This window comes from Echiichthys vipera, assembly GCF_963691815.1.
Source record: "Echiichthys vipera genome assembly, chromosome: 19".
Lineage (NCBI taxonomy): Eukaryota > Metazoa > Chordata > Actinopteri > Perciformes > Trachinidae > Echiichthys > Echiichthys vipera.
In genome coordinates, this window is record NC_139844.1 from 25,334,616 (window position 1) to 25,357,955 (window position 23,340).

At 48.2% G+C, this 23,340-nt stretch overlaps 1 protein-coding gene across 1 annotated transcript in view; it reads left to right on the forward strand.

The window, feature by feature from the left end:
* Positions 1–12,673: 12,673 nt before the first annotated feature.
* Positions 12,674–23,340, forward strand: part of snap25a (synaptosome associated protein 25a) — a 44,999-nt gene continuing 34,332 nt past the window's right edge. The window contains exon 1 of the mRNA XM_083934324.1: positions 12,674–12,823. The gene's annotated coding sequence lies outside the window, so the exon portion shown is untranslated. The remainder of the gene's footprint in view (positions 12,824–23,340) is intronic.

Genomic DNA, 23,340 nt, shown 5'->3' on the forward strand with positions numbered 1-23,340 from the left:
ATCCGTACCCTGGGGGTGAAACACACGATGAAGAGGAGAGAAGAGATGTAGAGGAGGAGAGCAGGTGGAGGAGGGGCAGTTATTGCACGGTGAGGAGTGAAAGAGAGGGAAGAGGTTGAGAGGGAGGGAGGGGAAGTAGAAAGCAAGAAAAGTTGAGGGAAGTGAAGGCAGCTCTTTACGGTTTGACGTTTTGTCGGACCTTAAATTAACATGCGAACACAACCCGACAGCTCTAAGTACAGGTGTGAACGCACTCAGACGCATTTTAGCAGTTTGTACTAAGCCCCGCCCACAGCCACTTCCTGTCTGATCCAATCAGGAAGCTCCGTCAGCGTCAGTTCTCTGAGTGTCCACTAGGGGCAGGTTTCATAACAGAGCAGTTTCTCATTGAGCCCCATGTTAAACAGGCCGTTTACACAGCATCATTAAACCTGTTTAAGGACAAAAGAACATTCTAGTCTGTGTGTTTAGATCATATCTCCATGACAACACTGAGGGGGAGGGGCTAGTTTTTATTTGATTGGAGGTTAAAGTTTATGAATAATTAGGGGCGTGGCCTCTTGAGTGACAGCTAGCCTCTGGCCCTCACTTCTCCTCGGAGGTAAACGTCAGCCAGACGGACGTACGCCCCTCCCCCCAGCGTCACATACATGCCCTTTTTTGGTCAGAGGAAATGAGGCGGAGTCAAAGTCTGACAAGAAGGAGACTCCTGTAGGCGAGGACGATTGGATCAAGTTGAGTGTTATCATGCCGACGTTTATTGTACTGCAGAGGCTCTACGTCGTTCTGCAGGAAGTTGATCATAAACAAGACTATTGGAAAAATGCTAGTTTTGAACTGATGATGGCGCTCGATGCAAAGTGAAGGGATCATCAAAGTGTTTGCACTTTCTTCTGATGGGTACATGAATGTGGTGCTGGTGGCGCTTGAGTTAGAGTCAGGGGATCACCACAGTCCGTAGGGTTGCTCCCCGGGGACCATGAACGTCTGCCCAAAATGTATGACAAGTATTTCTGTCCAGAACAGGGGTCGGCAACCCGCGGCTCTGGGGTCGTATGCGGCTCTTTAGCCCCTTTTTAAGTGGCTCCCTCTAGCTTTGCCAAAATATGATATAAACAACGTGTAAATAACGTGTTTTTTGCACAGTGGACGAGGGAACACCTGTGATCTTAGAGTTCAAGGTGATTTTTTAAACATATTAAGTGAAACTAAAATATGCGTCTCATCCTTGGTCTACAGCCCAGCGCCTTTCCCTGCAGGTGGCTAATCTTGAGTTGGCCTGGTCCTGGTCCAGTCCCAGCCTGGTCCTGGTCCTGGTCCTGGTCAGATGCGTACATGAACTGATGAAGCCTCTTGGATGAGAGGTGAAACGTCTTCCTGACAAAGAACCAAGTCCAGTTGCTTTTGACTGAAATTGCTTTGAGGAGAACGACGACCTGGACACATGAGAACTTTCACAGGATTAAGCTGTGACATCAAATATGTTTTGCGGCTCCAGACGACCATTTTATTTGGTGGAAGAGGGAAAAATGGCTCTTTTGATAGTAAAGGTTGCAGACCCCTGGTCCAGACCATAGTGGTGGACCAAACATTACTAGATCTGCACCGTGTTGCTGTAACACTCTTGCTGCTGCAGAGGAGGAAGGAAAGTCTAAAACATAAGAAGAGATGTTGTTTATTGCTTGAAAACATAAGACTATTATTTTGACCGAGTGCAATAGTCTCTGGTTGCCATAACAAACACAGAACCGTCTTAAGATCGCTGTCTCGATAAAGAGCTCATTGTATTTCACTTGACAATTCAACCCCAGTCATGTATCGGGACAATCTCAGCTGTTCAAATAGTCACACACACACATTTCTGTGCAATTGTATGAACACACATATGGGAGATTGAGAGTACACACATTTTGAGTTCAGTCGGCAGTAATGTGCCACTTCCTGTGAGCTAGCCAGGAGGGACGTTAGCTTCTGGGCCAGTGAACCCTCGCAACTTCTGTTCTGTTCGTTCCCTTTCCCTCCACTCTTCTCTGTCATAGTGTTACATTACCTTGTGTTACATTATGTTACAATGCCTTGTTGTGTGTGACTTAATGTGACACTACCCAGGGCTCGTGTATGTTGTGTTGTATTAGATCAGATAGCTTACGTAACCTTAGTGTATGTTGCGTCATGTGATGCTGTTTTTCTGCTCTGTCCGGCTGCTTCACCCGCCTGTTCCAGTCTCTTCTTCTCTGGTAAATGGACTTGTATTTGTACTTATATAGCGCCTTTCTAGTCTTCTGACCATTGAAGGTGCTTACACATTCACCCATTCACACTGATGGCAGTGGACTTCTACATACCATCTAATCCATGGGGGTCAAACTGATCCAGTTAAGAGTCTCTGTGGCTGCAGGTTTTCATTCCAACCAATCAAAAACACACCTGGTCCAACAAATCAACTGTGTGAAGACAGTTCAGGTGATTGAGGAAGTCGAGTCAGGTGTGTTCTTGCTTGGTTGGAATGAAAACCTGCAGCCACAGCGACTCTTTACTGGATCACTTTGACACCCATGGTCTAATCTAACCATTCACACCACATTCACACACCCATGCGCAGCACAAGGAGAAATTCGGGGTTCAGTGTCTTGCCCAACACTTCGACATGTGGACCGGGGGTTGGAACCGCCGATCTCTCGAATGGAGGACAACCCACTCTTCCACTGAACTGCTCGGTTGTGCTCAGCTGTGCACAAACAAGGCTTCTAACTTTGGCCTCTGCTCTCGTTAGTTGATTCACAATTAAGGGCGCACTCACACTGTCCTTCCGCACCGCGCCAAAACAGGTTTTTCGGGTCAAGCCTAGTGCGTTTGACCAGTGTGAGTGCAACCGCTCCGCGCATAACTGCGGCCAGCTGGGCGTCCACGACCCGTTTGGGAGAGGTGGGCTTTTGTAAAGCACGTTTGCACATGTACGAGCACGAGCGTGCGCACGAGTACGAGCACGAGGCCTACGGTGGTTCTGAGGTCATTTCCTGTGCGCCTGTTGGGACGTAGAAAAAAGAAGGAGGGACCATGCGCGGACATTTCAAACAATGGCGGTGAAAGGTTCACGTTGGTGTGATGCGGAGGTGGAGTGTTTACTGCAGATTTGGTCGATGAAAAGATTCAAAAACAGTCGACAAGACGCACAAAAACTCCGAGGTCTGATGACGTATAGGCAGCAAGAAGCATTCTCCGAGGCCCAGGTAGTGTGAGTACAAACTGGCCTGGAGGAGGGGACAAGGACCCTAAAGCACGGGGCACGGGACGGAGGAACAGTGTGAGTGCGCCCTAAGTCTACACTAGAAGGAAAAGACAAAAGGAAGCGAACTGAGGAGAGATGAATACAAAAGGAGTGAAACAAGTTAAGCAAACAGAAAAAAGAAAGAAATAAAGAGAAGGATAGAGAAGACCAGGAGAGAAGAGGCCACGAGGTGTACCACCGCGGATCGATTCAGATCGATTCTCCCTCTGACAACCATCCTCACCATCGGTTACAAGATCTTCAGTCCCACACTTATCAATGTCGCCGCTCACTCCCAATCTATCAATACTTCAATCATCAGGTTCAATACCCCTCTCCCCGGTGGACTGGATGAGACTGAAAGCTATTCCTCATGCGTGTCCTCGTTGATGTGTGTTGGCTCACAGCTCAGCGCCTCTGTAAAAACAAAACACCGCAACAGCCCTGAAGGGAACCGCAGGACATGAAACGACACCGAATCCTGAGAGGAGGAAGTGGAGATAGTCTGCCACGCAAACATTTGAGTGATCAGATTCATCTCATCTCATCTCATCTCATCTCATCTCATCTCATCTCATCTCATCTCATCTCATCTCATCTCATCTCATCTCATCTCATCTCATCTCATCTCATCTCATCTCATCTCATCTCATCTCATCTCATCTCATCTCATCTCATCTCATCGCATCGCATCGCATCGCATCGCATCGCATCGCATCGCATCGCATCGCATCGCATCGCATCGCATCGCATCGCATCGCATCGCATCGCATCGCATCGCATCGCATCGCATCGCATCGCATCGCATCTCAGCCTGAATCCATAAATCCACAACGCCCGTATCATCCTGTCCACTCAGCGCAGTTCACAGTTCGTGCACACGCCCCCCCCCCCCGCATATGTTACAATATCACAGCCGCTCGCCTCAAGCTAGCATACGCTAAATGACGTTAGCCGTTTCTATCTATGAGTAACTTAGCCAGCCTACCTCCATGTAACGTGTACTCCATGCTGTTTATTGATGAGAGAAGACCCTGCCGCGTTCGCAGATACTGGTGCACGCGCACTGACGAGCATTCGATTGGAGGAAGGGGAGGAGCTCGATGGTAGAGGGGGAGGGGCGTGAGAGTTGGAAACATTTGAAATTTGACTGAGTCAACTCGAACGGTGTGGAGGCAAGAACTGTCAGACGCGCAGCCTTCATGAAGTCCATACATACGGATCTAGGATTCAGCAAAGTCACACAATAACAAACAAACTAATCGAGCAAAGCAGTGGTAAACCAGCAACTCCTGAGTTCTGTGCAGTAAAATTACGATTTTGTCAATGGAGTCGAGTGGCTTTGAAGAAGGTGTAGATGACGGCTTCAGTTCCCCATCACAAAGAGCTGTCGGGTGGCAGGGGAACAAAATTATTTAATTAAAGGTTGAATATGCATTGTAGTCGCAACAACAAAAAAGAAGTCCAGCAGTGGGGTTGCCAGGTTGGTCAGACCCGGCCCAGTAGCTCCAGGAGACCGGAGTCTGTTTGAGCCTGTTTGAACCCGTCCCCTCTGGAAAATCACAGCATCAAAACAAGGGTTACAGAGAACTGACTTTTGCGGGTTTGACAATTACTTTCTGTCCCGTTGTGTTTCCATGGTAGCAGCCAATAGCGTTGGCCGTTGCTGGTTGCCAGGGTTGTCTGTTGTTGGGTGCAGCTACTGTAGGCTGGCACTGGGTGAAATGGAGTTAGCCGATCCTGCAGCTGCTTCTTTGTCCCAGCAGCTGAGTGAGCGGAGACGGGCAACAACCAGAGTCACTATAGGCCGAGCATTCACTCCATGGACTGAGAGAACGGAGAGGAACGCCATTCAAACGCACGCCCACATGGCTACGCTGCTCCTTGATGCTAACATCACTTTCATCTGCACTTAGCTGGAACGGCTAACGCTAACGGCTAACGCTAACTGTCAGTCAAACTCCTCTAATCCTTGTTTTGATGCTGTGATTTTCTGGAGGGGACGGGTTCAAACAGGCTCAAACAGACTCCGGTCTCCTGGAGCTGCTGGGCCTCGAGACACTAGATGGAGCTGTTCTGCTAATTCTACATATTGAACCTTTAAATATAAAGAAACATACATTTGAATACTTCAATATTTGAGTAAACCTGCTTTGGGCACTGACAAAAACAGAAACCAAGATCCATTTAAATTCACTTCCCTCGTATTTGAGTCACGTTGAATAAGCCCTGAGGAAAACATGAACGCTCAATTTCAACACTACGGCCAAAACATACGAGATGCACGGTCGTGACGAGCTCTCCAAAGACTGATGAGAAGTAGGTTTAATAGTGCGTTTGGTACAGTGACTAAAGGACTGATATTTGAGGGAGAGAAAAGAGAGAGAGAAAGGGGGGGGGGCAGATTTTAGTGCTGAGTCACAGCAAGGCTGCATGCTGCTGCAGCACCCTCCCCCACACCGACCCACACAGCCTGGCTGACTGGCTTCATCCTCATCCTGCCCTCGTTCTCTGCACACACACACACACACACACACACACACACACACACACACACACACACACACACACACACACACACACACACACACACACACACACACACACACACACACACACACACACACACACACTATTCCCCCTCTCTGTACATCCAATGGAGTGTTTTCCATCTCTGCCTCTCATCAACTTCTGTCTCGGGCGATTTCGTCCATTCTGGATCTTTAACATCTCTAATTCTGTGTTTAGCTCGTGCCCATTGTTTTTGTTTGTCTGTCCACAGCTTGCCCCCGTCCTCTCCTCCTCCCCGCGTTACTTACAGCCGCCCACCTTCCCTGTGAAGTTTAATTAGGATGAAATCAGTCAGGGAGGGAGAGGGAGATCAGAGTGCGCGAGCTTGTCTGCTGTAGGGTTGATAATGCTGCGGCTAATCTTCTCCTCCACTCGCTGTGTTTTGCTCTTTGACCGTGAGACCAAGCACCGCTCAAGCCAAGCTCCTCAGTCCGCAGACACTTCACACACACATACAAACACACACACACACACACACACACACACACACACACACACACACACACAGACATACACATATACACATACCTACTGAATTCTGAAAAGAGTTAGTTATTCTCTTTAACCTCTGCAAAAAGTGAAAGTTCGGCGAGCTTTAAAGGATGGAAAGAGTCTCGTTCTCTCGGTTTATTTGTTCTTTTAAAAGAATCCTCTCTCTGTGCCGTCCTGAGGCATCATGTTAGACTCAAATGCTGTATGTCTGTGACCAATTCATCCCTGAATCCATTAGCCAGAGAACCAAGAACCTGCCGTTTTAAGACTTCGCTGAATGGTTCAATCTGGAGCCGCTCTGTGCAGAGTTAAATGTGACCGATAAGCAGCAGTGAGGCCTGGGGGGACGTTCCCTGCGACAGTGTCTGACTCTGACTGCTGATAACCCTGTTAGATAAAAGAAACCATAGTAATAATAGAACAGGATTAACCTGAATCAAGCCAGAGATGTTTTAATGAAAGGATCTACTTAAACACACCAATTTACACCAATACATTACACCTTACACCAGTTCTTAAATCATTACACTGGCTTCCTGAACGTCAGAGAGTTGATTTCAAAATCCTCCTGCTCACGTATAAATCACTACGTGGTCCAGGGCCGAAGTATGTCACTGATATGCTCCCACTACATAAGCCTTCTAGATCACTAAGGGCGCACTCACACTGTCCTTCTGCACCGCGCCAAAACAGGTTTTTCGGGTAAAGCCTAGTGCGTTTGACCAGTGTGAGTGCGCCCGCTCCGCGCATAACTGGGGCCAGCTTGCCGTCCACGGCCCGTCTGAGAGAGGTGGGCTTTTGTAAAGCACGTTTGCACATGTACGAGCACGAGCTTGCGCACGTGTAGGAGCACGAGGCCTACGGTGGTTCTGAGGTCATTTCCTGTGTGCCTGTTGGGACGTAGAGAAAAGAAGGAGGGACCATGCGCGGACATTTAAAACAATGGCGGTGAAAGGTTCACGTTGGTGTGATGCGGAGGTGGAGTGTTTACTGCAGATTTGGTCGATGAAAAGATTCAAAAACAGTCGACAAGACGCACAAAAACTCCGAGGTCTACGGAAAGATTTGGAAACAAAGCCACGCATCGCCATGACGTCATCAATGCGTGTGACGTGTTACGGCGTGATGACGTATAGGCAGCAAGAAGCATTCTCCGAGGCCCAGGTAGTGTGAGTACAAACGGGCCTGGAGGGGGGGACAAGGACCCTAAAGCACGGGGCACGGGACGGAGGCACAGTGGGAGGGCGCCCTAAGATCCTCTGAGTCTGTCAGAATCTGTTACTGCAGGGGTGTCAAAGTGATCCAGTAAAGAGTCGCTGTGGCTGCAGGTTTTCATTCCAACCAATCAAAAACACACCTGGTCCCACAAATCAACTGTGTGAAGACAGTTCAGGTGATTGAGTAAGTCGAGTCAGGTGTGTTTTTGATTGGTTGGAATGAAAACCTGCAGCCACAGCGACTCTTTACTGGATCACTTTGACACCCATGTGTTGGTTCGCAGAGTAAACTCAAATCAAGGGAAAGCATCTTTCAGTCATCATGCAACAAACAGCTGGGATCAACTTCCTTTCACCCAATCTGAGCACTTTTAAAACTACACTGAACACTTTTATGTTCACCTCAGCTTTCTGCTGAATCTCTGCACTGTTTTTATTATTGTCTGTGTTTTTATTCTCTTTGTCTCTGTAATGCATTTGAATTCATGACGTGTTGCTGTGAAGCACTTTGAGTCTGACTGTGTATGAAAAGTGCTCTACAAATAAAGTTGTCTTGCCTTAAAGAAATATGGCTGGACGGCGTGAAATATAAGCCTCGCCATTTTGTTTTACTCTCAGATCAGTGTGGTGACGTGACGATCGATCCTGCTGTTGAATATGCTCCTGAAATTGGGCCTTTGATCCCTAAATTCATGTTACACGTTTTCATTTCCTCCTATTGTGAGTAACCTGCATGATTCAGTGTGAACAAACATTTAATGGTCTTTAATGGGGACTGCCGGTTGGAGGGGCCCCTGTCACACTGACGTCACACTGACGTCACACTGTACTCACTCAACAGAACCACTGAGACTCTTTTTCGTGATGACGGACGAACATTTTCAGCTTCATTAACAAAAAACAAACATTTAAGAGTTAAATTTGGACTTTTATGTAATTTACTGTTGCTGGTCGTTGACACTGAATTTATTGTACAGGGTGCCCGTGGTGGTTATGTGGCAACACTCACCCCCAACTCCCCTGTCCTGAATTTCACCTATTCTCATCTGGTCACCCTAGGCCCTGGAGCTCTGGTGTGATCAGGACGGACTCATGAGGCTCTGTTCAGATGTTTATGTATAATTGAACAGGTTGGTTATGGTGATTCATCTTGACTGATACTTTGACAGTTTCCAACCATGGCGGTGTGGTGGGCAGTGTGTGCAGATGAACCGTGTTTGGCTCCTCTCTGTGGTGGAGCTCCCCGTGGAGGTGGAGGTCTGTCCAGATCCGCCGGATGACACAAACCCCTCGATCCGCCTCAGGAACCTCTCGAGGTCTGTGGTCGTCAGTTTGAAACCCCCTACTTCTCTAACCTGGTCCTACGTTGGCTCCTGTTGCCTGCCTTCAAACACAACCGCAATCCTCCACTTCCATCCAGTCCTAATTGGGTTCTGTAATAATGTTTTAGAGGAAAATGAATGAATGAGGGACCTGTGGGTTAATTCTTCTCACTTTGTGCACACACACACACACACACACACACACACACGCCTAGAACACTACTAACACATATACGCTCCTCACAGACATCCATGGAGTCAGAACACTTACGCACAGCCTCCCTCCTCTCCTCCCTTCTCCTCTGGCTCTCCTCTCCAAATTGATTTTTCATGCAGAGTTATCATTATCATTAATTTAGGAGACAGGTTCGCTTCAGAGCAATTCAAGACACATTTGTTACAGTGCCAAGCAGAGACGGCGGCTGGAGGAGAAGAGAGAGGGGACATTCCCACGCTGCTGAGTCCACAGACGATTCAGCGTGGACCTGCTGAGCAAACATCAATCGGTCTCATTCTGTCTGTTTTCCTCTGTAATTAATCAGAAACACACACACACCTAAGCATGTAGTCAGGCTTTGCCCGTATGAAGCAGTGATTCTTTGGTTATACGACTGTGACACAGAAGAAACTCTGTAAATTCATGTAGAGCGTGATTGAAAGTGTGTTTTCAGCTGAGTGACAAACACAGTCGATTGCCTCTGTGTAAGGCCGGGCCTGTTTCAGGATCAGACATCTCATCTTCAGCCTCTTATCCGGGGTCGGGTCTCAGGGGCAGCAGCTTTAGCAGGGGACCCCAAACTTCCCTTTCCCGGGCCACATTAACCAGCTCTAACTGGGGGATCCTGAGGCGTTCCCAGGCCAGTGTGGAGATCTAATCTCTCCACCTGGTCCTGGGTCTTCCCCGAGGCCTCCTCCCAGCTGGACGTGCCTGGAACACCTCCCTAGGGAGGCGCCCAGGGTTCATCCTTACCAGATGATCCTGAACCACCTCAACTGGCTCCTTTCAACACAAAGGAGCAGCGGCTCTACTCCGAGTTCCTCACGGATGCTGAACTTCTCCCCCTCTCTCTAAGGGAGACTCCAGCCCCCCTCCTGAGGAAACACATTTCACACGCTTGGACCTGGACCTGGTTCTTTGGGTCCTGACCCAGCTTTCATGACCACAGGTGAGGGTAGGAACCAGGACGAACGGTAGATCCAGAGCTTTGCCTTCCTCAGCTCTCTTTTCGTCACAACGGAGACAGAGAAAATGTGATCAGGGACTTGTATGTGGGTCTGTTGAGCCCTCTGAGAGGAGAGTGTGAGTCCAAACAACGAGCAAAGCCCTTGAGGATAAAGTGGTCGATAGTTTTAATGTGAACTGCTCTCATGAAAAGAACAAAAGCAGCAGTATGTTATAGTTTCTGGACAACACTGCAGCTGTGGCACAGAGGAATAAACAGCCTGTTCTCATCCACATCAGATACCCTCTGCATTTGATGCGGCAGCACATAACTTTCAGAGAACCTTTGATATCAGCGTTAGTCTGCATCCTGGTGCTTGCATGCTAGCACCCTCCATAGCTGCGACCGAGACTCGACCAGAACGATGAGACTGTGCATACTGTGCGGCATCATTTTGGTGTAATGTTGTGAAATGAATAATTATCATAGAATAACTCTAGCTTAATGTTTGCAAATCACTCCTTCAGCCAGCACCACAAAGAAACGGACGGATCCAGGACAGGTCTCATGCCGCACAGCCGAGCCACGGCCGACTGGACAGCCTTAGCTTAGCTTACAGTCCCCCCCCCCCCTCCCCTCCTTTTATCTCCCCTTTCCTACCCTCTTTTGTGAACTCACTTACCCCTCCAGGATAAATGAAGTCTTCTTGAACCTTGAAAGCCGATCGACATTTTGCTATGTCAGCTAGCTAGGCAGATCGTCCGCGTTAGCTAACATTAGCTAACATTAGCCAGCTAGAACCACGATATATTTCACATGTCCGTGTTTCCTCTAGGATTCTTATCAGCGCCTGGGGGAAAGGGTTTCGATCTACCACCACAACACAGTCCACACATGCATCCATGCAGTGGCCGGTAGCCCGCGGACCCTCAGCCAGCGTAAACTCCAGCACCGCGAGTCTGATCTCAGACCGCCCCGAGTCCGACTCCCTGCCAGATCAGCTAACTAGCTGCTGTTGCTAGAGTCCACCTTAGGTCCATCTCCAGGCTGCTGCTGCACGATGAAAGAACAGCACATGGGTTAGTTTGCTGACGTTAGCGGACTCCATTTTGTAACTGACCACTGTCGACTGTGGGCGAGCTGGAGGGAAGCAAGAGACTCGGGAGAGCACAAAATGTCACTTTCTTTGGAGTTTCCCAGAAACACAGAGAATCAGTCCACAGGCAACTGAGGAAGACGGTGAAGGTCTCAATTTTTAATCCACGATACAGCCCATGCACCCATCGGCAACAAAAAAAATGAATACATGTACATTTTTATACACAGGACCTGGAGATTATGATTTTTATAGTGGATAGACCCCTGCCTCCATAGGCTACATGCATTAGAAGACGTGGCTCCTCCATTTAAAGATGGTGGACGTGCACCTGTATAACAGCGGCCAATGCATATACGTATATATATATATACGTATATGCATTGGCCGCTGTATATATGAGTAAGAGCAACAACGTTTGTAAAGGGAAGCGGTCGGGGTGATACACAGGTCAAACAAACGCAGGACCGTCACCCAGGAGGTCGCTGATTTGCACCCGTTCTTGCAGCTTCCCTTACGTTACAAACGTACTTCATTTAAACCCGACACGCAGTCTTTTCCTGCCCAAGCCGTTTTGTGTGCATACACATCAGTAACCGTGAGTTCCCTGTGTTTTAAACAGCAGCTGAAGTAGAGGGTCACAGTTTGACGCACAGGGCTACCCACGGACTAATCTGCTCTTTACAGCAGGCCACAGATATTTTTGATATGTTTCACCTTTGCCACACTGTTAAATGAACACTGTTAATTGCAAAGTGCCAAGCGTAGCTGACACCCACGGGTCTAAAAAATGCTCTCAAGGTCATTCGGACTGGATTTAAGAGAATGCACCATGAAGTAGTGATGCTCAAACACAATCACCACTTCATTGAGTATTTTTGTTTATATTGTTTTAATGGTGCGTTTTCCCCAAACTCCCAAACAAAGGCACAAATAATCCCACTACCAGGAATCAGTTCCCACCATGCAGGAGTCTGGGGCGAGTGACCCATCCTTGGGTACCACTGGGGCTGTCACACCAAGCCGACACGTGATCATGCTGGTTGTGACGAGTCAGACTGCTTTGGTGTCAAAGGAGCGTGTAGTGAACAGGAGAGCGGCTTTGTCAACAGTGACGGTGCAGTAGTGTTTCTGCAGACGGCCACATTTTATCCTCCTGCCGTAAAGAGATGACACCTATTTAACTCAAACTAATATCCTGTGGAGTTGGTGAGAGTCAGATCAGATGCCTCAGACCAGAATAATCCTGCACTAACTATAGATGTGTGTTATTAAAGCCTTATATGATCCTGAATAATCCAGATGTTTTCCATATGTTGCACGTTGGTAACATCTCAAAACATGTGGAAGATCCAGTGCTAACCGTGCAGCTGCCCTATAACAAAGCCTTTTTGAAGTCTCCCCCTCTCTCTCTCTCTCTCCCTCTCTCTCCCTCTCTCTCTCTCTCTCCCTCTCTCTCTCTGACAGATATCTATTAAAAGCTGCTGCTGACGTCAAAAGTGTCCGCCATCTTTGACGAGAGCTGCACTGCTTTCCCCCCCTACAGCAGCAGCAGCAGTGAGGAGGAATCAGCCGACGCGCAGTGCCTTTGCAGCATCCTGGTCCTACACAGAGCGAGGCTGGCGTCGGTTGGCTGTTGATATACGCAGACATTTCCTCCCATTCTGACTGCGGGGCACCGACAACAGGCTCAGGTAAGACCGCAGACGCTTCCTACTCTCATTTTTACCCCGTTTCTGTTGCTTAAGCTGGGGATGCTTTTTGTGCAGTGATGGTGTTTGTTAAAGAACGTCGGATATGAGTTTTCTGCCCGATCTGTGACGCGTTTCAGGGTTTTTGGGTCCGTGTCTCGTTACGGGGACGCAGAGGAGCATTCGCAGCACTGTTAGGAGGAAGAGAGAGGGTGAAGGGAGGAGAAGGAGGAAGAGAGAGGGTGAAGGGAGGAGAAGGAGGAAGAGAGAGGGTGAAGGGAGGAGAAGGAGGAAGAGAGAGGGTGAAGGGAGGAGAAGGAGGAAGAGGAGAAGGAGATGCGTGACCTCCAGGGTGATAAATCTCATCCGCGCAGTGGATCCGCTGAGAGGATGGATGCGGCGCGCTGTAATGCGTAAATTCAGTGTGGGCGTTTTTCAGGGTTTCAGCACCTCGGACAGCGCCAGACCCGGGCACCAGGGCGACCTCAGCGTGTCCAAACCCCGCACTGTCAACGAGGGGTCGAGGTGTGAACCCACCGTCTCTCCCAATCCCGGCCATTCAAAGGTGTTTTTCCCCCTGACTGAGAGCCGCACGTCTCACCTCAAAGCCGACAGACGCAGCAGGTAGACTGTTGATGTCGCAGCAAGACGGTGAATCACGAGCACGCAACATCTGTCGCGCTCATGTCAGTCAGGGAAAAACACAACCCACGCAGCTGCTTTTAGACAGAGGAGCGGGGTGATCACGGCGTATGTGCTCTGATGGAGACACTGTTGTAGTAAACTGCGCCATGGTGGAAGTGGGTGGGAGGAGGAGGAGGAGGAGGAGGGGGAGGGATGCCGATATAAACAGGGGGTGGGGGGGGGGGGGGTGAGACATGATCCGGCTCCACGAATGCGTCGCTCCATTTCATTTATTTATTTATTTATTCACGCGGTGCCTCCGCAGCATCACACATCGTGGCACATTTACGTGACTGAAGCATGAAGGGAGCTCGAAAACACCCTGCTGGTGTAACAGTGGGTGGAGGAGGAGGAGGAGGGGGGGAGGAGGAGGGGGGGGGGGGGGGTTCAGTCGAGTAATGGGGAAGAAAAGCGCCGGGGAGGACCATGGTGAAACCCGCACTATGACACCCAGCCCCCCCCCCCCCCCCCCCCCCCCCCCCCCCCCTGGCATCCATTCATTCTCCAAACGCACATCAATGTCAATGAGTGTGTCAATGCTGCCAATTTGGTACCTGAGCCCTCCACATGCTCATTTGTGCCAAATGTAAATGCAGATGATCAGGCTACGGTCCGTGCATGACAGGAGGGGGGGTGCTTCCATCTGTATTCCAGAGGCGTGCAGGAGCGGCCCAGACTGGTCTCTCATGGGTGCTGGTTTTCTAAATTCCCAACCGTTTATTGGAAAACGTGCTGATTCCTGCAGGTGTGGACGTCGGGTGTGAATCAACTGTGGACGTGTGGCTTGTGTGGTGAATTGAACGCCCCTGTGCTGCCTGTCACGCACCACGCACAGTAGGCTGCCACGCTGCCGCCATGCTGCCGTGATGCAGATGTAGAGATGATTGTAAGTTATCCCGAGGTTTGACGATGCGGCAGATTAGATATTGAAGTCCTGTCGAACTCTGGCGCACCTGGAATGAATCCGTATGCACATGGCAGGCTGCTCTGAAGGGCCACTGACGGATGCTGTCGGGGCTGATCGAGCGTTTGAATGAGTCCTGTGACATAAACACGTCCCCACATTCCTTTAGTGGTGATTTTCAATTACCTTAAAATAACAGATTCTATTACTAAATCGGAAGCAAACACATATTAGTTGGTTACTAAGGGGCGAGGAGCCTACAGGCTTCGGGCACTGACAGCTGTGTATTCATTACAATGGCAGATTATAGCCTACAGTGTGTAGAGAGCACAGTGAACCCCCCCCCCCCCCCGGGGATGCTCCAGTTGCCATGACCGCTATACCATGTCGTGTTATGCGGCGTGCACTGTTTGGACTGCAGAGAGTGAGGGAGACAGAAACTGGGAGGGGGTGGTGTGTGTGTGTGTGTGTTTGTGTGTGTGTGTGTGTGTGTGTGTGTGTGTGTGTGTGTGTGTGTGTGTGTGTGTGTGTGTGTGTGTGTGTGTGTGTGTGTGTGTGTGTGTGTGTGTGTGTGTGTGTGTGTGTGTGTGTGTGTGTGTGTGTGTGTGTGTGTGTGTGTGTGTGTGTGTGTGTGTATGGCTGGGGGGGTCAGGCCTATACTGCACACACAGTGAAGGGGCTGCTCTCTGTATAAATGGTGACTCACGGCACCATCACCCTCCGCTGATTGTTTCCCAGAAACACCCTGGCCATTGTTCGTTGCACATGGGTGCGTTTACAGCCCGCATGTGTCGTACTGTATCGAAAATGGAGCTAAAGCCTCTGTGATCGATGCTGGCCGACGCTCAGCTGACTGGCTCGCTGCGCATTGCGTGTTTCGGTGCAGGTACAGGTCTCATTTATTCCCCTTTCTTTACAAAAGAAGCTCTATTTCACCTTAATCTTGCTGATTCAGGCTCTTATCGTAAAGCTTCGAGTGATAATCAAGTCGTACGTCTGCAAAAGGCCTGAGAAAGGCAGAGCAGCGTCATTCTTTCAGGAGTCTTTATGGTTTCAAAGGTCCTTAACAGGCCCGACCACTCACCTCCTCGAGTCTACGTATGCATAAGCAACTACACACATTAACCACATACTGCAGCCACATGGATCCTCTCACACTGGTTTGAAATGAAATGAGTCAGTCAGTCACGTTTGACAACCAATCTGAAGGATCTTTGGTATTTCTCTCTGGTGAAGTCTTTGCACATCTCCAGTGTTGTTGCTTCTTTCACATCTCTCATTTGGGAGTTTCACTCTTCAAGACCAGGTGCAGAGTCACAGACACGCTGATTATATTTAGACCTGAATCCAACCCAGAGATGAAGACAGGAAACAACTGTACCTGAGACGGAGAAGGCTCCACTCAGGGGCATTTTTAAAGCGCCCTAGAGCAAAGAACTGCACCGTTACCTTACTTACTTTCTTCTAATCTCTGGATTGGACGTGTGAACTCAAAGCCCTGCTGCGGTTGTTCCTCGCCGTCACAGTGCAGCTCAGGTTTTATGTGCATGACAAACAAAATCATCCTCATGGCTTCAGCAGAGCTTGTTCCGCTGCTGTCGCATTAGTTACTCTGAGATGTCCCGAATAATACCCTGTGGTGGGCGAGTGCGCTGTACTATCTCTCTTTCTGTCTGGACAGTTGTGCCAGTTTTGGGTTCACAGTCCAGAGCCAGAGGAGACGTGGCTGTTCTGTCTGAGTGGGGCTTGTCTCTGCTTCTTGGAGGCATCCCAACAGGGGTTGTTTGTTTCCTCTGTGCAAAGTCACCATGCCCTGGGAAATAACACTTTATCATCCTGAAAGGGCATTTGAAATGGAGCAAACTGCAAATGTTGCAGCACTCGGGGGATTAATGAAGTTAATGTTAGGCTGAATTTCTGAAGGGAAAAGTTTTTGGTAAAATAAGCTCATTGCCGAGAGTTAGATTCTACTCTTACACCTGTCTGTTACATATGTAGCTGCTGATTAGCTTAGCTTAGCATAAGACTGAAACAGTGTGGAGCAGCTAGCCTCGCTCTGTCTGAAGGTTTCACAATCAACACGGTGTAAAAACAATATGTTGGGATATTGGGGAGTGGAGTTATATTGTATGACCCATGATATAAGTAAGGGATAATGAAGAGTGAGCAAGTCATTATCCGGCTGTTAAGATGTGACCGAACACCCTTTCAAAATATGATTTCCGGGTCCAAGTCTTTTCGAGCCTTGAGTGCCTCGTTCCTCGTTCTTTGAACAGATCTGAGTTTTTGTCATTTTACCTCATTCTTATGGATGAAAGGTGTCTAACTGACAAAAGACCTGATCGTAATTGTTCACATGTTCGGCCGTTGTATTTTTCTTTCTCTTATTTTGAAAGGGTGTGACGTCAGACTGAACAGCCAGATTGCAAGTGGAACCCTGACATTGATGCAGACTTTGTTCTGCTGCTGTTGCATTAAAACTGTGAGATGTGACAGGATGCATGGCTCGATCATGGACCCTTCGAGGGCCAGTGCTTCCAAAGGAAGTTGGAACGCCAGGGCCTTTAGTGTGCACAGTGATAGCTGACCAATAGGATCCTTGGTGCTTATAGTGTGAAGTCACCACTAGGGCCCCCCAGTGTTCAACGCAGTGAAAAGACTTAGTGGCACAGCAGGAGCCTCTGGAAAGAAGGGTTTTCAGACTGCCGTGTTGCTGTTGTCATGTTGTGTCTGAGCCAAACTCAGCTCAGCTCATCGTCACTTCATCAGGAGAGTCAGACCTTGACAGACACCTGAAATTTGACAATCTGCTGAATGATTTTGCGAGGAGGAGAACTAGAAAGACGCCAGTTTACAGAAAGCGGGTGGCCTCCAAAAGACATGTGCCCGGGGGCCTCACAGAAGCCCCCCCCCCCTTGTTGAATCACACATTTTGTTACTGTTGTTGTTTTATTAGTATAGCTGATGCTTAGTTTAACAGAATACTGTTTGTTTTACAAAGCAACGGTCTGCTTACAGAAATAGCATAACAAGAACGCTCGGACTGACCCAATCAGAAGCGAGTATTCTACAACGATGTGTAATGACCATAGACTGTATAATATATGGACGTAGCGTCTCCGTCGGGTCCGTTCTCTCAACTTGATCCAGTCGTCCTCGCCTACAGGAGTCTCCATCTTGTCAAACTTTGACTCCGCCTCATTTCCTCTGACCAAAAAAGGGCATGTATGTGACGTTGGGGGGAGGGGCGTACTTCTATTAGGCTGACGTTTACTGAATTAGCAACATTAGCTCCACCGGAGTCAGGCTAACAGAACACGTTACTAGATAATCCTGAATTGCCCCCCGGGGACAAATACGTTTTTTGAATTGAATTGAATTGAAAAGAGAAACTAGAGTGGGATTCAATGTTGAGATTTTTCCCGGGACCGGGAGGGAACGAGGCCATTATTTTTTATTTCCTGTGTCTCTAGCAGAGATTACACCGGCTGCCAGAGTCAAGTACAGGCAGGCAGCGTTTATGATCTATGATTTAAACTGATATATAACACAGTACCATGCCTATAGACTGTAAGACACCGACCCCATCTAGTGTATATGCCATTGATAGTAAGCTGTATTCAAGTCATGGTGCAAGTGCGGCTACTTATTTAGCATAACAGAGCTAACTTTAACACGGTGTGTTCCTAAACCATGGAAACACCAGCACACGAATGACCACAGTCCAGGTCGAGATGATGGAGTTAGCATGCTAATGATGCTAATCCTGACAACTGGCCTCCGAGGAGAAGTGAGGGCCAGGGGCTAGCTGTCACTCAAGAGGCCACGCCCCTAATTATTCATGAACTTTAACCTCCAATAAAATAAAAACTAGCCCCTCCCCCTCAGTGTTGTCATGGAGATCTGAGCTAAACACACAGACTAGAATGTTCTTTTGTTCTTAAACAGGTTTAATGATGCTGTGTAAACGGCCTGTTTAACATGGGGCTCAATGAGAAACTGCTCTGTTATGAAACCTGCCCCTAGTGGACACTCAGGGAACTGACGCTGACGGAGCTTCCTGATTGGATCAAACAGGACGTCTCTGTGGTGGGGGCTTGGTAATGACATCAACATAACACAACATCGCGTGTAAGTAGGGAGATTTGGAAGCTGTCCCAACCTGTTTCCAGTCTGCACGCTAAGCTAAAGGGCTGCTGGGGGTGACTTAATATTTAGCATACAGACAAGGAAAGTGATCAATCTTCTCATCCTTTTAAAATGAGACTCAACCACAGTGAGACAACAAAATGCAGACAAACAAGAAAGGAAATAAGTTCCCTAAATGTCAAACCTTTCATGTACGCACATGAAACAGGAGAGAAAATGTCAAGTCAAGGTGAAAGTCAGGGTCGAGCTCGTTGTGTCTCGTCAGCCCTCGGGGGACAACCTCTCACTTTCTCAGAGACACCCCGCATGTTTACAGAAACAGAGCAACAAAATGGCCGCTCCAGAGGTCTGGCAGCTGTGGCGAAGCACGGAGAAAGGCTGTAGAGGCCAAGGCACATCATGGAAATACAGGTTGAGTGTCACATCGTTAGGATGTCTCGCTGCGTTCTGTAGGTTAGTTAAAGGGTTATTAAGGAAGATGGTTCGAGGATAGTTGTCAACACTCCAACAAAAGACTCTAAATTTAGTTTCATTCATCTCAGCTCAGTTGTAGCCTCTCACAGAAGTGATGTGACAGCTACAGCGAGCCGATAATAGCTCTCAAACGCTGCTCTTGCTTTTGAAGCTTTACTTGAACTGGAAATAAAAGATCTTTTTCTTTTAAAAACCGTCCATTTTTTACTTTTTAAAGCCTCGTATGAGACGGTTATCTGGGAGGCCGATCCACCGCGCTGTCATCACTCTGCCATCTGTCCTCTCTCTCCGGCTCTCGCGGGGAAACATTATCGTTCTTGTGATTAATGAAAGGAATTCAGGGAGGGAGAATGAAAGTCATCAGAAAGAGAGAGAGTGAGAGGGGGAGAGGGAGAGGGAAGCGAGATGGGGAGACAGAAAATGAAACATGGAGAGCGTATGAGCGCGAGAAGTAATTTGAAGTAATACTGTGGATGCGTTCTGTGGCGTAGTCGTCTTCAGTACAGACAGAAGGTAAATTGATAGCATGATATCAGAAGTACCTTTACTCACGTTTGCCCAGTTGAAACTAAAGGTGTCAGACTTTACTACAGAACGCAGTGTGTGTGTGTGTGTGTGTGTGTGTGTGTGTGTGTGTGTGTGTGTGTGTGTGTGTGTGTGTGTGTGTGTGTGTGTGTGTGTGTGTGTGTGTGTGTGTGTGTGTGTGTGTGTGTGTGTGTGTGTGTGTGTGTGTGTGTGTGTGTGTGTGTGTGTGTGTGTGTGTAGGGTATGATGCAGCCTGCTCCAGTTTCACATTGATCTGTAGCTCCAAACATATCACTTCCACCGCATCAATACCCACGGCTTTAACTGTATTCTTTTATAAACCATCCCTGTGCAGCTAAAGGCTCCGTTTCCAGTATCACAGCACGTATAGAAGTCGTATCCCTGCGTCATCGAAGCATGAAGTCACCAATTAATCTGCTCGGGTCAACATGAATACGCCCTCTGCCTTCTGCATTACATGGCATTGTGTGCTCAGGTGCGGGGACAATACCACTGTATCAGTCTTCTGCAAACACGTTCATTCAAGCATCAGCGGAGTGTTACGCGCTGTTTTATTTTGGTGATGTTGTTGCCTCAGGCCTGTGTGTGTTGGTTGTTGGTTGGTTAATTTATGATGCTGCAGTGCAGCTGACGGGGTTGTGGGTGCGGGGTTAGCCTCTGCAATGCCTTTATATCAACCTTACACAGAAGGGTGTGTATAGCAGAGAGGGTATAGAGAGGAAGTGGACTCATTGTGTCACGTGGGGTGACGGAGAAGACACGGGGGATGGGACCCGAATGCAGACACGGGACTCAGGAGACGGTATTAACAAATTTAATAAACTTATTTACAAAAAGGTGCTTTAAACACAAAAAACACAAAGAGAACTGAGACACACTGACACGATGAATGGACACAAGAGGAACAGGTACACAGGGAGACATCAGGGTATGTAGAGGGTATGATCCAGCACCGAGTGAGGCTCAGGACCGGGTTAATATACAGAGTGGCAGGTGATCAATGCTAACAAGGATCACCTGCCAGGAAACAAACTCAAACCAGAGAAACAGAAAGAGAGCACATACAGAAAAACACCGACAGAGGGCGACAAAAGAACGACTAACAAAGGAGAGGGAGACTGTCCTGATCCAATCACGACACAGTGTTTCATGTAATGTGAGGTTTGCCACGTTTTAACATCATTATACGTTACCCATTACTGCATTATCACATTCATTCATTCATTAATTCATTTAACCTTTATTCATACTTGAGTAATCATCGAGGGGTGACCGAGGTAAATTACAAAGAGAGAAGAAAAGAAAAACAACAACAAAGAGAAGAATCAATATCATCAGAAGGAAAATAGAGAGCCGTTAAAATGTCCTGATTTATTTGGGAAATAGTTCAAACACACTTAATGGGTTTCATGCTTTAACGTTCGAACACATCGTCTTTCTTCCCTGTGTGTTTGAATATTCCTGTACTCACCCTCTGTCTGAAACGCTCCGTTTTAACGCCTGTCTCTTTAAGGGCGCACTTCCACTGTTCCTCCGTACCGTGCCCGAACAGCTTCCACAGCTAAAGTCTGGTTCCTTTGACCAGTGTGAGTGCAACAGTACCGCGTCTAGGAGCGGCACGCTTGCCGTCCACGGCCCGTTTGGGAGAGGTGGGCTTTAGTAAAGCACGTTTGCACGTGTACGAGCACGAGCGTGCGCACGTGTACGAGCACGAGCACGAGGCCTACGGCGGCTCTGACGTCATTTTATGTGCACCTGTCCCTAAGACCTGAAAAAACCCTGTCTGATCTGATCGGTCGGGGCTGACGCATCTTCTGGGTCTGCGTTCTTTGCTTCTCTGCACATAAGTCAATCTGCACAAAAACTCTCTGCACAAAAACATGGATACTTGGATCTCTTAGACATAAACTGTCAGCATAACAGACGTAATATTCTGGCAACGAGACAGGGGAAGACTCGGACTATATACACATGAAGGGAGGGGAAGACACGGACTATATACACATGAAGGGAGGGGAAGACACGGACTATATACACATGAAGGGAGGGAGACACGGACTATACACACATGAAGGGAGGGGAAGACACGGACTATATACACATGAAGGGAGGGGAAGACACGGACTATATACACATGAAGGGAGGGGAAGACACGGACTATATACACATGAAGGGAGGGGAAGACACGGACTATATACACATGAAGGGAGGGGAAGACACGGACTATATACACATGAAGGGAGGGGAAGACACGGACTATATACACATGAAGGGAGGGGAAGACACGGACTATATACACATGAAGGGAGGGGAAGACACGGACTATACACACATGAAGGGAGGGGAAGACACGGACTATATACACATGAAGGGAGGGGGAGACACAGACTATATACACATGAAGGGAGGGGAAGACACAGACTATATACACATGAAGGGAGGGGAAGACACAGACTATATACACATGAAGGGAGGGGAAGACACGGACTATATACACATGAAGGGAGAGGAAGACACAGACTATATACACATGAAGGGAGAGGAAGACACAGACTATATACACATGAAGGGAGGGGAAGACACGGACTATATACACATGAAGGGAGGGGAAGACACGGACTATATACACATGAAGGGAGGGGGAAGACACGGACTATATACACATGAAGGGGGGAGACACGGACTATATACACATGAAGGGAGGGGAAGACACAGACTATATACACATGAAGGGAGGGGAAGACACAGACTATATACACATGAAGGGAGAGGAAGACACAGACTATATACACATGAAGGGAGGGGAAGACACGGACTATATACACATGAAGGGAGGGAAGACACGGACTATATACACATGAAGGGAGGGGGAAGACACGGACTATATACACATGAAGGGGGGAGACACGGACTATATACACATGAAGGGAGGGGAAGACACAGACTATATACACATGAAGGGAGGGAAGACACGGACTATATACACATGAAGGGAAGACACGGACTATATACACATGAAGGGGGGGAAGACACAGACTATATACACATGAAGGGAGGGAAAGACAGACTATATACACATGAAGGGAGGGGAAGACACGAGCTATATACACATGAAGGGAGGGGAAGACACAGACTATATACACATGAAGGGAGGGGAAGACACGGACTATATACACATGAAGGGAGGGGAAGACACGGACTATATACACATGAAGGGAGGGGAAGACACGGACTATATACACATGAAGGGAGGGGAAGACACGGACTATATACACATGAAGGGAGGGGAAGACACGGACTATATACACATGAAGGGAGGGGAAGACACAGACTATATACACATGAAGGGAGGGGAGTTACGGACTATATACACATGAAGGGAAGACACAGACTATATACACATGAAGGGAGGGGAAGACACAGACTATATACACATGAAGGGAGGGGAAGACACGGACTATATACACATGAAGGGAGGGGAAGACACGGACTATATACACATGAAGGGAGGGGACCCACAGGTGGAGACAATCAAGGATCAGGGGAGGACGTCACAAGTGACACAAGAGGAAGGGCAAGTGACCTGCAACGAGAGGAGAGTTACTTTTCAAAATAAAACAGGAAATTCACAAAACAAAAACCCAGAGACAGGACAGACCTCACCGCGGCGTGACAATAATTGACCGGTACTGGAAATGACTTACAAACATTTCCTCATTGATAAGTTTTCTACTGTATACGGATAAAATATCACACATTCACT